Source organism: Symphalangus syndactylus, chromosome 8 (genome assembly GCF_028878055.3).
Source record: "Symphalangus syndactylus isolate Jambi chromosome 8, NHGRI_mSymSyn1-v2.1_pri, whole genome shotgun sequence".
In the NCBI taxonomy this organism is placed as follows: domain Eukaryota; kingdom Metazoa; phylum Chordata; class Mammalia; order Primates; family Hylobatidae; genus Symphalangus; species Symphalangus syndactylus.
In genome coordinates this window covers 71750884-71764371 of record NC_072430.2, presented here as the reverse complement: position 1 = coordinate 71764371, position 13488 = coordinate 71750884, and positions in this window count along the sequence as shown.

Genomic DNA, 13488 nt, shown 5'->3' with positions numbered 1-13488 from the left:
GACGGGGCGGCCGGGAAGAGGCGCTCCTCACTTCTTCCCGGACGGGGCGCCCGGGCAGACGCGCTCCTCATTTCTTCCCGGACGGGGCGGCCGGGCAGAGGCGCTCCTCACTTCTTCCCTGATGGGGCAGCCGGGCAGAGGCGCTCCTCACTTCCCAGACGGTGGGTGGCCGGGCAGAGGCGCTCCTCACTTCCCAGATGATGGGTGGCTGTGCAGAGGCGCTCCTCACTTCTTCCCGGATGGGGCGCCCAGGCAGAGGCGCTCCTCATTTCTTCCCGGACAGGGCGGCCGGGCAGAGGCGCTCCTCACTTCTTCCCGGACGGGGCGGCCGGGCAGAGGCGCTCCTCACTTCTTCCCGGAAGGGGCGGCCGGGCAGAGGCGCTCCTCATTTCTTCCCGGATGGGGCGGCCGGGCAGAGGCGCTCCTCACTTCCCAGATGATGGGTGGCTGTGCAGAGGCGCTCCTCACTTCTTCCCGGATGGGGCGCCTGGGCAGAGGCGCTCCTCATTTCTTCCCGGACAGGGCGGCCGGGCAGAGGCGCTCCACACTTCCCAGACGGGGCGGCCGGGCAGAGGCGCTCCTCACTTCCCAGACGGTGGGTGGCCGAGCAGAGGCGCTCCTCACTTCCCAGACGGGGCGGCCGGTCAGAGGCGCTCCTCACTTCATCCCGGACGGGGCGGCTGGGCAGAGGCGCTCCTCACTTCTTCCCGGACGGGGCGCCCGGGCAGAGGCGCTCCTCATTTCTTCCCGGACGGGGCAGCCGGGCAGAGGCGCTCCTCACTTCCCAGACGGGGCGGCCGGGCAGAGGCGCTCCTCACTTCTTCCCGGACGGGGCGGCCGGGCAGAGGCGCTCCTCACTTCTTCCCGGGCGGGGCGGCCGGGCAGAGGCGCTCCTCACTTCTTCCCGGACGGGGCGGCCGGGCAGAGGCGCTCCTCACTTCTTCCCGGACGGGGCGCCCGGGCAGACGCGCTCCTCACTTCTTCCCGGACGGGGCGGCCGGGCAGAGGCGCTCCTCACTTCTTCCCGGACGGGGCGCCCGGGCAGAGGCGCTCCTCATTTCTTCCCGGACGGGGAGGCCGGGCAGAGTCGCTCCTCACTTCTTCCCGGACGGGGCGGCCAGGCAGAGGCGCTCCTCACTTCTTCCCGGACGGGACGCCCGGGCAGAGGCGCTCCTCATTTCTTCCCGGACGGGGCGCCCGGGCAGAGGCGCTCCTCATTTCTTCCCGGATGGAGCGGCCGGGCAGAGGCGCTCCTCACTTCTTCCTGGTCGGGGCGGCCGGGCAGAGGCGCTCCTCACTTCTTCCCGGACGGGGCGCCCGGGCAGAGGCGCTCCTCACTTCTTCCCTGACGGGGCGGCCGGGCAGAGGCGCTGCTCACTTCCCAGACGGGGCGGCCGGGTAGAGGCACTCCTCACTTCCCAGACGGGGCGGCCGGGCAGAGGCGCTCCTCACTTCCCAGACGGTGGGTGGCCGGGCAGAGGCGCTCCTCACTTCCCAGACGATGGGTGGCCGGGCAGAGGCGCTCCTTACGTCTTCCCGGATGGGGCGGCCGGGCAGAGGCGCTCCTCACTTCTTCCCGGATGGGGCGGCCGGGCAGAGGCGCTCCTCACTTCTTCCCGGATGTGGCGGCCGGGCAGAGGCGCTCCTCCCTTCTTCCCGGACGGGGCGCCCGGGCAGAGGCGCTCCTCACTTCTTCCCGGACGGGGCGCCCGGGCAGAGGCGCTCCACACTTCTTCCCGGACGGGGCGGCCGGGCAGAGGCGCTCCTCACTTCTTCCCGGGCGAAGCGGCCGGGCAGAGGCGCTGCTCACTTCTTCCCGGACGGGGCGGCCGGGCAGAGGTGCTTCTCACTTCCCAGACGATGGGTGGCCAGGCAGAGGCTCTCCTCACTTCCCAGACGGGGCGGCCGGGCAGAGGCGCTCCTCACTTCCCAGACGGTGGGTGGCCGGGCAGAGGCGCTCCTCACTTCCCAGACGATGGGTGACCGGGCAGAGGCGCTCCTCACTTCCCAGACGGTGGGTGGCCGGGCAGAGGCGCTCCTCACTTCCCAGATGATGGGTGGCTGTGCAGAGGCGCTCCTCACTTCTTCCCGGATGGTGCGCCCGGGCAGAGGCGCTCCTCATTTCTTCCGGGACAGGGCGGCCGGGCAGAGGCGCTCCTCACTTCTTCCCGGACGGGGCGGCTGGGCAGAGGCGCTCCTCATTCTTCCCTGACGGGGCAGCCGGGCGGAGGCGCTCCTCACTTCCCAGACGGTGGGTGGCCGGGCAGAGGCGCTCCTCACTTCCCAGATGATGGGTGGCTGTGCAGAGGCGCTCCTCACTTCTTCCCGGATGGGGCAGCCGGGCAGAGGCGCTCCTCATTTCTTCCCGGACAGGGCGGCCGGGCAGAGGCGCTCCTCACTTCCCAGACCGGGTGGCCGGGCAGAGGCGCTCCTCACTTCTTCCCGGACGGGGCGGCCGGGCAGAGGCGCTCCTCACTTCTTCCCGGACGGGGCGGCCGGGCAGAGGCGCTCCTCACTTCTTCCCCGACGGGGCGGCCGGGCAGAGGCGTTCCTCACTTCTTCCCTGACGGGGCAGCCGGGCAGAGGCGCTCCTCACTTCCCAGACGGTGGGTGGCAGGGCAGAGGCGCTCCTCACTTCCCAGATGATGGGTGGCTGTGCAGAGGCGCTCCTCACTTCTTCCCGGAAGGGGCGCCCGGGCAGGGGAGCTCCTCATTTCTTCCCGGACAGGGCGGCCGGGCAGAGGCGCTCCTCACTTCTTCCCGGACGGGGCGGCCGGGCAGAGGCGCTCCTCACTTCTTCCCGGACGGGGCGGCCGGGCAGAGGTGCTCCTCACTTCTTCCCTGACGGGGCAGCCGGGCAGAGGCGCTCCTAACTTCCCAGACGGTGGGTGGCCGGGTAGAGGCGCTCCTCACTTCCCAGATGATGGGTGGCTGTGCAGAGGCGCTCCTCACTTCTTCCCGGACGGGGCGGCCGGGCAGAGGCGCTCCTCACTTCCCAGACGGGGCGGCCAGGTAGAGGCGCTCCTCACTTCTTCCCGGACGGGGCGGCCGGGCAGAGGCGCTCCTCACTTCTTCCCGGACGGGGCGCCCGGGCAGAGGCGCTCCTCATTTCTTCCCGGACGGGGCGGCCGGTCAGAGGCGCTCCTCACTTCTTCCCGGACGGGGCGGCCGGGCAGAGGCGCTGCTCACTTCCCAGACGGGGCGGCCGGGTAGAGGCACTCCTCACTTCGCAGACGGGGCGGCCGGGCAGAGGCGCTCTTCACTTCCCAGACGATGGGTGGCCGGGTAGAGGCGCTCCTTACTTCTTCTCGGATGGGGCGGCCGGGCAGAGGCGCTCCTCACTTCTTCCCGGATGGGGCGGCCGGGCAGAGGCGCTCCTCACTTCTTCCCGGATGGGGCGGCCGGGCAGAGGCGCTCCTCACTTCTTCCCGGATGGGGCACCCCGGCAGAGGCGCTCTTCAATTCTTCCCGGATGGGGCGCCCGGGCAGAGGCGCTCCTCATTTCCTCCCGGACGGGGGCGGCCGGGCAGAGGCGCTCCTCACTTCTTCCCGGACGGGGGCGGCCAGGCAGAGGCGCTCCTCACTTCTTCCCGGACGGGGCGCCCGGGCAGAGGCGCTCCTCACTTCTTCCCGGGCGAGGCGGCCAGGCAGAGGCGCTCCTCACTTCTTCCCGGACGGGGCGGCCGGGCAGAGGCGCTTCTCACTTCCCAGACGATGGGTGGCCGGGCAGAGGCTCTCCTCACTTCCCAGACGGGGCGGCCGGGCAGAGGCGCTTGTCACTTCCCAGACGGTGGGTGGCCGGGCAGAGGCGCTCCTCACTTCCCAGACGGGGAGGCCGGGCAGAGGCGCTCCTCACTTCCCAAACGGTGGGTGGCCGGGCAGAGGCGCTCCTCACTTCCCAGACAATGGGTGGCCGGGCAGAGGCGCTCCTCACTTCCCAGACGGTGGGTGGCCGGGCAGAGGCGCTCCTCACTTCCCAGATGATGGGTGGCTGTGCAGATGCGCTCCTCACTTCTTCCCGGATGGGGCGCCCGGGCAGAGGCACTCCTCATTTCTTCCCGGACAGGGCGGCCGGGCAGAGGCGCTCCTCACTTCTTCCCGGACGGGGCGGCCGGGCAGAGGCGCTCCTCACTTCTTCCCTGACTGGGCAGCCGGGCAGAGGCGCTCCTCACTTCCCAGACGGTGGGTGGCCGGGCAGAGGCGCTCCTCACTTCCCAGATGATGGGTGGCTGTACAGAGGCGCTCCTCACTTCTTCCCGGATGGGGCGCCTGGGCAGAGGCGCTCCTCACTTCTTCCCGGACGGGGCGGCCAGGCAGAGGCGCTCCTCACTTCTTCCCGGACGCGGCGGCCGGGCAGAGGCACTCTTCACTTCTTCCCTGACGGGGCGCCCGGGCAGAGGCGCTCCTCACTTCTTCCCGGACGGGGCGCCCGGGCAGAGGCGCTCCTCATTTCTTCCCGGACGGGGCGGCCGGGCAGAGTCGCTCCTCACTTCTTCCCGGACGGGGCGGCCAGGCAGAGGCGCTCCTCACTTCTTCCCGGACGGGGCGCCCGGGCAGAGGCGCTCCTCATTTCTTCCCGGACGGGGTGGCCGGGCAGAGGCGCTCCTCATTTCTTCCCGGACGGGGCGCCCGGGCAGAGGCGCTCCTCATTTCTTCCCGGATGGAGCGGCCGGGCAGAGGCGCTCCTCACTTCCCAGACGGGGCGGCCGGGCAGAGGCGCTCCTCACTTCTTCCCGGACGGGGCGGCCGGGCAGAGGCGCTCCTCACTTCTTCCCGGGTGGGGCGGCCGGGCAGAGGCGCTCCTCACTTCTTCCTGGTCGGGGCGGCCGGGCAGAGGCGCTCCTCACTTCTTCCCGGACGGGGCGGCCGGGCAGAGGCGCTCCTCTCTTCTTCCCTGACGGGGCGGCCGGGCAGAGGCGCTGCTCACTTCCCAGACGGGGCGGCCGGGTAGAGGCACTCCTCACTTCCCAGACGGGGCGGCCGGGCAGAGGCGCTCCTCACTTCCCAGACGGTGGGTGGCCGGGCAGAGGCGCTCCTCACTTCCCAGACGATGGGTGGCCGGGCAGAGGCGCTCCTTACTTCTTCCCGTATGGGGCGGCCGGGCAGAGGCGCTCCTCACTTCTTCCCGGATGGGGCGGCCGGGCAGAGGCACTCCTCCCTTCTTCCCGGACGGGGCGCCCGGGCAGAGGCGCTCCTCATTTCTTCCCGGACGGGGGCGGCCAGGCAGAGGCGATCCTCACTTCTTCCCGGACGGGGCGGCCGGGCAGAGGCGCTCCTCACTTCTTCCCGGGCGAAGCGGCCGGGCAGAGGCGCTGCTCACTTCTTCCCGGACGGGGCGGCCGGGCAGAGGCGCTTCTCACTTCCCAGACGATGGGTGGCCGGGCAGAGGCTCTCCTCACTTCCCAGACGGGGCGGCCGGGCAGAGGCGCTCCTCACTTCCCAGACGGTGGGTCCCCGGGCAGAGGCGCTCCTCACTTCCCAGACGGGGCGGCTGGGCAGAGGCGCTCCTCACTTCCCAGACGGTGGGTGGCCGGGCAGAGGCGCTCCTCACTTCCCAGACGATGGGTGACCGGGCAGAGGCGCTCCTCACTTCCCAGACGGTGGGTGGCCGGGCAGAGGCGCTCCTCACTTCCCAGACGGGGCGGCCGGGCAGAGGCGCTCCTCACTTCCCAGACGGTGGGTGGCCGGGCAGAGGCGCTCCTCACTTCCCAGACGGGGCGGCTGGGCAGAGGCGCTCCTCACTTCCCAGATGGTGGGTGGCCGGGCAGAGGTGCTCCTCACTTCCCAGACGATGGGTGACCGGGCAGAGGCGCTCCTCACTTCCCAGACGGTGGGTGGCCGGGCAAAGGCGCTCCTCACTTCCCAGATGATGGGTGGCTGTGCAGAGGCGCTCCTCACTTCTGCCCGGATGGTGCGCCCGGGCAGAGGCGCTCCTCATTTCTTCCGGGACAGGGCGGCCGGGCAGAGGCGCTCCTCACTTCTTCCCGGACGGGGCGGCCGGGCAGAGGCGCTCCTCATTCTTCCCTGACGGGGCAGCCGGGCGGAGGCGCTCCTCACTTCCCAGACGGTGGTTGGCCGGGCAGAGGCGCTCCTCAATTCCCACATGATGGGTGGCTGTGCAGAGGCGCTCCTCACTTCTTCCCGGATGGGGCGTCCGGGCAGAGGCGCTCCTCATTTCTTCCCGGACAGGGCGGCCGGGCAGAGGCGCTCCTCACTTCTTCCCGGACGGGGCGGCCGGGCAGAGGCGCTCCTCACTTCTTCCCGGACGCGGCGGCCGGGCAGAGGCGCTCCTCACTTCTTCCCTGATGGGGCAGCCGGGCAGAGGCGCTCCTCACTTCCCAGACGGTGGGTGGCCGGGCAGAGGCGCTCCTCACTTCCCAGATGATGGGTGGCTGTGCAGAGGCGCTCCTCACTTCTTCCCGGATGGGGCAGCCGGGCAGAGGCGCTCCTCATTTCTTCCCGGACAGGGCGGCCGGGCAGAGGCGCTCCTCACTTCCCAGACCGGGTGGCCGGGCAGAGGCGCTCCTCACTTCTTCCCGGACGGGGCGGCCGGGCAGAGGCGCTCCTCACTTCTTCCCGGACGGGGCGGCCGGGCAGAGGCGCTCCTCACTTCTTCCCCGACGGGGCGGCCGGGCAGAGGCGTTCCTCACTTCTTCCCTGACGGGGCAGCCGGGCAGAGGCGCTCCTCACTTCCCAGACGGTGGGTGGCCGGGCAGAGGCGCTCCTCACTTCCCAGATGATGGGAGGCTGTGCAGAGGCGCTCCTCACTTCTTCCCGGATGGGGCGCCCGGGCAGAGGAGCTCCTCATTTCTTCCCGGACAGGGCGGCCGGGCAGAGGCGCTCCTCACTTCTTCCCGGACGGGGCGGCTGGGCAGAGGCGCTCCTCACTTCTTCCCAGACGGGGCGGCCGGGCAGAGGCGCTCCTCACTTCCTCCCTGACGGGGCAGCCGGGCAGAGGCGCTCCTAACTTCCCAGACGGTGGGTGGCCGGGTAGAGGCGCTCCTCACTTCCCAGATGATGGGTGGCTGTGCAGAGGCGCTCCTCACTTCTTCCCGGACGGGGCGGCCGGGCAGAGGCGCTCCTCACTTCCCAGACGGGGCGGCCAGGTAGAGGCGCTCCTCACTTCTTCCCGGACGGGGCGGCCGGGCAGAGGCGCTCCTCACTTCTTCCCGGACGGGGCGCCCGGGCAGAGGCGCTCCTCATTTCTTCCCGGACGGAGCGGCCGGGCAGAGGCGCTCCTCACTTCTTGCCTGACGGGGCGGCCGGGCAGAGGCGCTGCTCACTTCCCAGATGGGGCGGCCGGGTAGAGGCACTCCTCACTTCGCAGACGGGGCGGCCGGGCAGAGGCGCTCTTCACTTCCCAGACGACGGGTGGCCGGGCAGAGGCGCTCCTTACTTCTTCCCGGATGGGGCGGCCGGGCAGAGGCACTCCTCACTTCTTCCCGGATGGGGCGGCCGGGCAGAGGCGCTCCTCACTTCTTCCCGGATGGGGCGGCCGGGCAGAGGCGCTCCTCACTTCTTCCCGGATGGGGCGCCCCGGCAGAGGCGCTCCTCAATTCTTCCCGGATGGGGCGCCCGGGCAGAGGCGCTCCTCATTTCTTCCCAGACGGGGGCGGCCGGGCAGAGGCGCTCCTCACTTCTTCCCGGAGAGGGGCGGCCGGGCAGAGGCGCTCCTCACTTCTTCCCGGACGGGGCGGCCGGGCAGAGGCGCTCCTCACTTCTTCCCGGGCGAGGCGGACGGGCAGAGGCGCTCCTCACTTCTTCCCGGACGGGGCGGCCGGGCAGAGGCGCTTCTCACTTCCCAGACGATGGGTGGCCGGGCAGAGGCTCTCCTCAGTTCCCAGACGGGGCGGCCGGGCAGAGGCGCTCCTCACTTCCCAGACGGTGGGTGGCCGGGCAGAGGCGCTCCTCACTTCCCAGACGGGGAGGCCGGGCAGAGGCGCTCCTCACTTCCCAAACGTTGGGTGGCCGGGCAGAGGCGCTCCTCACTTCCCAGACAATGGGTGGCCGGGCAGAGGCGCTCCTCACTTCCCAGACGGTGGGTGGCCGGGCAGAGGCGCTCCTCACTTCCCAGACGGTGGGTGGCCGGGCAGAGGCGCTCCTCACTTCCCAGATGATGGGTGGCTGTGCAGAGGCGCTCCTCACTTCTTCCCGGATGGGGCGCCCGGGCAGATGCGCTCCTCATTTCTTCCCGGACAGGGCGGCCGGGCAGAGGCGCTCCTCACTTCTTCCCGGACGGGGCGGCTGGGCAGAGGCGCTCCTCACTTCTTCCCTGATGGGGCAGCCGGGCAGAGGCGCTCCTCACTTCCCAGACGGTGGGTGGCCGGGCAGAGGCACTCCTCACTTCCCAGATGATGGGTGGCTGTACAGAGGCGCTCCTCACTTCTTCCCGGATGGGGCGCCTGGGCAGAGGCGCTCCTCATTTCTTCCCAGACAGGGCGGCCGGGCAGAGGCGCTCCTCACTTCTTCCCGGACGGGGCGGCCGGGCAGAGGCGCTCCTCACTTCTTCCCGGACGGGGCGGCCGGGCAGAGGCACTCTTCACTTCTTCCCTGACGGGGCAGCCGGGCAGAGGCGCTCCTCACTTCCCAGACGGTGGGTGGCCGGGCAGAGGCGCTCCTCACTTCCCAGATGATGGGTGGCTGTGCAGAGGCGCTCCTCACTTCTTCCCGGATGGGGCGCCCGGGCAGAGGAGCTCCTCATTTCTTCCCGGACAGGGCGGCCGGGCAGAGGCGCTCCTCACTTCTTCTCGGACGGGGCGGCCGGGCAGAGGCGCTCCTCACTTCTTCCCTGACGGGGCAGCCGGGCAGAGGCGCTCCTAACTTCCCAGACGGTGGGTGGCCGGGTAGAGGCGCTCCTCACTTCCCAGATGATGGGTGGCTGTGCAGAGGCGCTCCTCACTTCTTCCCGGACGGGGCGGCCGGGCAGAGGCGCTCCTCACTTCCCAGACGGGGCGGCCAGGTAGAGGCGCTCCTCACTTCTTCCCGGACGGGGCGGCCGGGCAGAGGCGCTCCTCACTTCTTCCCGGACGGGGCGCCCGGGCAGACGCGCTCCTCATTTCTTCCCGGACGGAGCGGCCGGGCAGAGGCGCTCCTCACTTCTTCCCTGACGGGGCGGCCGGGCAGAGGCGCTGCTCACTTCCCAGACGGGGCGGCCGGGTAGAGGCACTCCTCACTTCGCAGACGGGGCGGCCGGGCAGAGGCGCTCTTCACTTCCCAGACGATGGGTGGCCGGGCAGAGGCGCTCCTTACTTCTTCCCGGATGGGGCGGCCGGGCAGAGGCGCTCCTCACTTCTTCCCGGATGGGGCGGCCGGGCAGAGGCGCTCCTCACTTCTTCCCGGATGGGGCGCCCCGGCAGAGGCGCTCCTCAATTCTTCCCGGATGGGGCGCCCGGGCAGAGGCGCTCCTCATTTCTTCCCGGACGGGGGCGGCCGGGCAGAGGCGCTCCTCACTTCTTCCCGGACGGGGGCGGCCGGGCAGAGGCGCTCCTCACTTCTTCCCGGACGGGGCGGCCGGGCAGAGGCGCTCCTCACTTCATCCCGGGCGAGGCGGCCGGGCAGAGGCGCTCCTCACTTCTTCCCAGACGGGGCGGCCGGGCAGAGGCGCTTCTCACTTCCCAGACGATGGGTGGCCGGGCAGAGGCTCTCCTCAGTTCCCAGACGGGGCGGCCGGGCAGAGGCGCTCCTCACTTCCCAGACGGTGGGTGGCCGGGCAGAGGCGCTCCTCACTTCCCAGACGGGGAGGCCGGGCAGAGGCGCTCCTCACTTCCCAAACGGTGGGTGGCCGGGCAGAGGCGCTCCTCACTTCCCAGACAATGGGTGGCCGGTCAGAGGCACTCTTCACTTCTTCCCTGACGGGGCAGCCGGGCAGAGGCGCTCCTCACTTCCCAGACGGTGGGTGGCCGGGCAGAGGGGCTCCTCACTTCCCAGATGATTGGTGGCTGTGCAGAGGCGCTCCTCACTTCTTCCCGGATGTGGCGCCCGAGCAGAGGCGCTCCTCATTTCTTCCCGGACAGGGCGGCCGGGCAGAGGCGCTCCTCACTTCTTCCCGGACGTGGCGGCCGGGCAGAGGTGCTCCTCACTTCTTCCCGGACGGGGCGGCCGGGCAGAGGCGCTCCTCACTTCCCAGACGATGGGTGGCCGGGCAGAGTCGCTCCTCACTTCCCAGACGGTGGGTGGCCGGGCAGAGGTGCTCCTCACTTCCCAGATGATGGGTGGCTGTGCAGAGGCGCTCCTCACTTCTTCCCGGATGGTGCGCCCGGGCAGAGGCGCTCCTCATTTCTTCCGGGACAGGGCGGCCGGGCAGAGGCGCTCCTCACTTCTTCCCGGACGGGGCGGCCGGGCAGAGGCGCTCCTCATGCTTCCCTGACGGGGCAGCCGGGCGGAGGCGCTCCTCACTTCCCAGACGGTGGGTGGCCGGGCAGAGGCGCTCCTCAATTCCCAGATGATGGGTGGCTGTGCAGAGGTGCTCCTCACTTCTTCCCGGATGGGGCGCCCGGGCAGAGGTGCTCCTCATTTCTTCCCGGACAGGGCGGCCGGGCAGAGGCGCTCCTCACTTCCTCCCGGACGGGGCGGCCGGGCAGAGGCGCTCCTCACTTCTTCCCAGATGCGGCGACCGGGCAGAGGCGCTCCTCACTTCTTCCCTGATGGGGCAGCCAGGCAGAGGCACTCCTCACTTCCCAGACGGTGGGTGGCCGGGCAGAGGCGCTCCTCACTTCCCAGATGATGGGTGGCTGTGCAGAGGCGCTCCTCACTTCTTCCCGGATGGGGCAGCCGGGCAGAGGCGCTCCTCATTTCTTCCCGGACAGGGCAGCCGGGCAGAGGCGCTCCTCACTTCCCAGACGGGGCGGCCGGGCAGAAGCGCTCCTCACTTCTTCCCGGACGGGGCGGCCGGGCAGAGGCGCTCCTCACTTCTTCCCCGAGGGGGCGGCCGGGCAGAGGCGTTCCTCACTTCTTCCCTGACGGGGCAGCCGGGCAGAGGCGCTCCTCACTTCCCAGACGGTGGGCGGCCGGGCAGAGGCGCTCCTCACTTCCCAGATGATGGGTGGATGTGCAGAGGCGCTCCTCACTTCTTCCCGGACGGGGCGGCCGGGCAGAGGCGCTCCTCACTTCCCAGACGGGGCGGCCAGGTAGAGGCGCTCCTCACTTCTTCCCGGACGGGGCGGCCGGGCAGAGGCGCTCCTTACTTCTTCCCGGACGGGGCGCCCGGGCAGAGGCGCTCCTCATTTCTTCCCGGACGGGGCGGCCGGGCAGAGGCGCTCCTCACTTCTTCCCGGACGGGGCGCCCGGGCAGAGGCGCTCCTCATTTCTTCCCGGACGGAGCGGCCGGGCAGAGGCGCTCCTCACTTCTTCCCGGATGGGGCGGCCGGGCAGAGGCACTGCTCACTTCTTCCCGGATGGGGCGGCCGGGCAGAGGCGCTCCTCATTTCTTCCCGGATGGGGCGGCCGGGCAGAGGCGCTCCTCACTTCCCAGACGTGGCGGCCGGGCAGAGGCACTCCTCACTTCTTCCCGGACGGGGCGGCCGGGCAGAGGCGCTCCTCACTTCTTCCCGGACGGGGCGGCCGGGCAGAGGCGTTCCTCACTTCTTCCCTGACAGGGCAGCCAGGCAGAGGCGCTCCTCACTTCCCAGACGGTGGGCGGCCGGGCAGAGGCGCTCCTCACTTCCCAGATGATGGGTGGCTGTGCAGAGGCGCTCCTCACTTCTTCCCGGACGGGGCGGCCGGGCAGAGGCGCTCCTCACTTCCCAGATGGGGCGGCCAGGTAGAGGCGCTCCTCACTTCTTCCCGGAGGGGGCGGCCGGGCAGAGGCGCTCCTTACTTCTTCCCGGACGGGGCACCCGGGCAGAGGCGCTCCTCATTTCTTCCCGGACGGGGCGGCCGGGCAGAGGCGCTCCTCACTTCTTCCCGGACGGGGCGCCCGGGCAGAGGCGCTCCTCATTTCTTCCCGGACGGAGCGGCCGGGCAGAGGCGCTCCTCACTTCTTCCCTGACGGGGCGGCCGGGCAGAGGCGCTGCTCACTTCCCAGACGGGGCGGCCGGGTAGAGGCACTCCTCACTTCCCAGACGGGGCGGCCGGGCAGAGGCGCTCTTCACTTCCCAGACGATGGGTGGCCGGGCAGAGGCGCTACTCACTTCTTCCCTGACGGGGCAGCCGGGCAGAGGCGCTCCTAACTTCCCAGACGGTGGGTGGCCGGGTAGAGGCGCTCCTCACTTCCCAGATGATGGGTGGCTGTGCAGAGGCGCTCCTCACTTCTTCCCGGACGGGGCGGCCGGGCAGAGGCGCTCCTCACTTCCCAGACGGGGCGGCCAGGTAGAGGCGCTCCTCACTTCTTCCCGGACGGGGCGGCCGGGCAGAGGCGCTCCTCACTTCTTCCCGGACGGGGCGCCCGGGCAGAGGCGCTCCTCATTTCTTCCCGGACGGAGCGGCCGGGCAGAGGCGCTCCTCACTTCTTCCCTGACGGGGCGGCCGGGCAGAGGCGCTGCTCACTTCCCAGACGGGGCGGCCGGGTAGAGGCACTCCTCACTTCGCAGACGGGGCGGCCGGGCAGAGGCGCTCTTCACTTCCCAGACGATGGGTGGCCGGGCAGAGGCGCTCCTTACTTCTTCCCGGATGGGGCGGCCGGGCAGAGGCACTCCTCACTTCTTCCCGGATGGGGCGGCCGGGCAGAGGCGCTCCTCACTTCTTCCCGGATGGGGCGGCCGGGCAGAGGCGCTCCTCACTTCTTCCCGGATGGGGCGCCCCGGCAGAGGCGCTCCTCAATTCTTCCCGGATGGGGCGCCCGGGCAGAGGCGCTCCTCATTTCTTCCCGGACGGGGGCGGCCGGGCAGAGGCGCTCCTCACTTCTTCCCGGACGGGGGCGGCCGGGCAGAGGCGCTCCTCACTTCTTCCCGGACGGGGCGGCCGGGCAGAGGCGCTCCTCACTTCATCCCGGGCGAGGCGGCCGGGCAGAGGCGCTCCTCACTTCTTCCCAGACGGGGCGGCCGGGCAGAGGCGCTTCTCACTTCCCAGACGATGGGTGGCCGGGCAGAGGCTCTCCTCAGTTCCCAGACGGGGCGGCCGGGCAGAGGCGCTCCTCACTTCCCAGACGGTGGGTGGCCGGGCAGAGGCGCTCCTCACTTCCCAGACGGGGAGGCCGGGCAGAGGCGCTCCTCACTTCCCAAACGGTGGGTGGCCGGGCAGAGGCGCTCCTCACTTCCCAGACAATGGGTGGCCGGTCAGAGGCACTCTTCACTTCTTCCCTGACGGGGCAGCCGGGCAGAGGCGCTCCTCACTTCCCAGACGGTGGGTGGCCGGGCAGAGGGGCTCCTCACTTCCCAGATGATTGGTGGCTGTGCAGAGGCGCTCCTCACTTCTTCCCGGATGTGGCGCCCGAGCAGAGGCGCTCCTCATTTCTTCCCGGACAGGGCGGCCGGGCAGAGGCGCTCCTCACTTCTTCCCGGACGTGGCGGCCGGGCAGAGGTGCTCCTCACTTCTTCCCGGACGGGGCGGCCG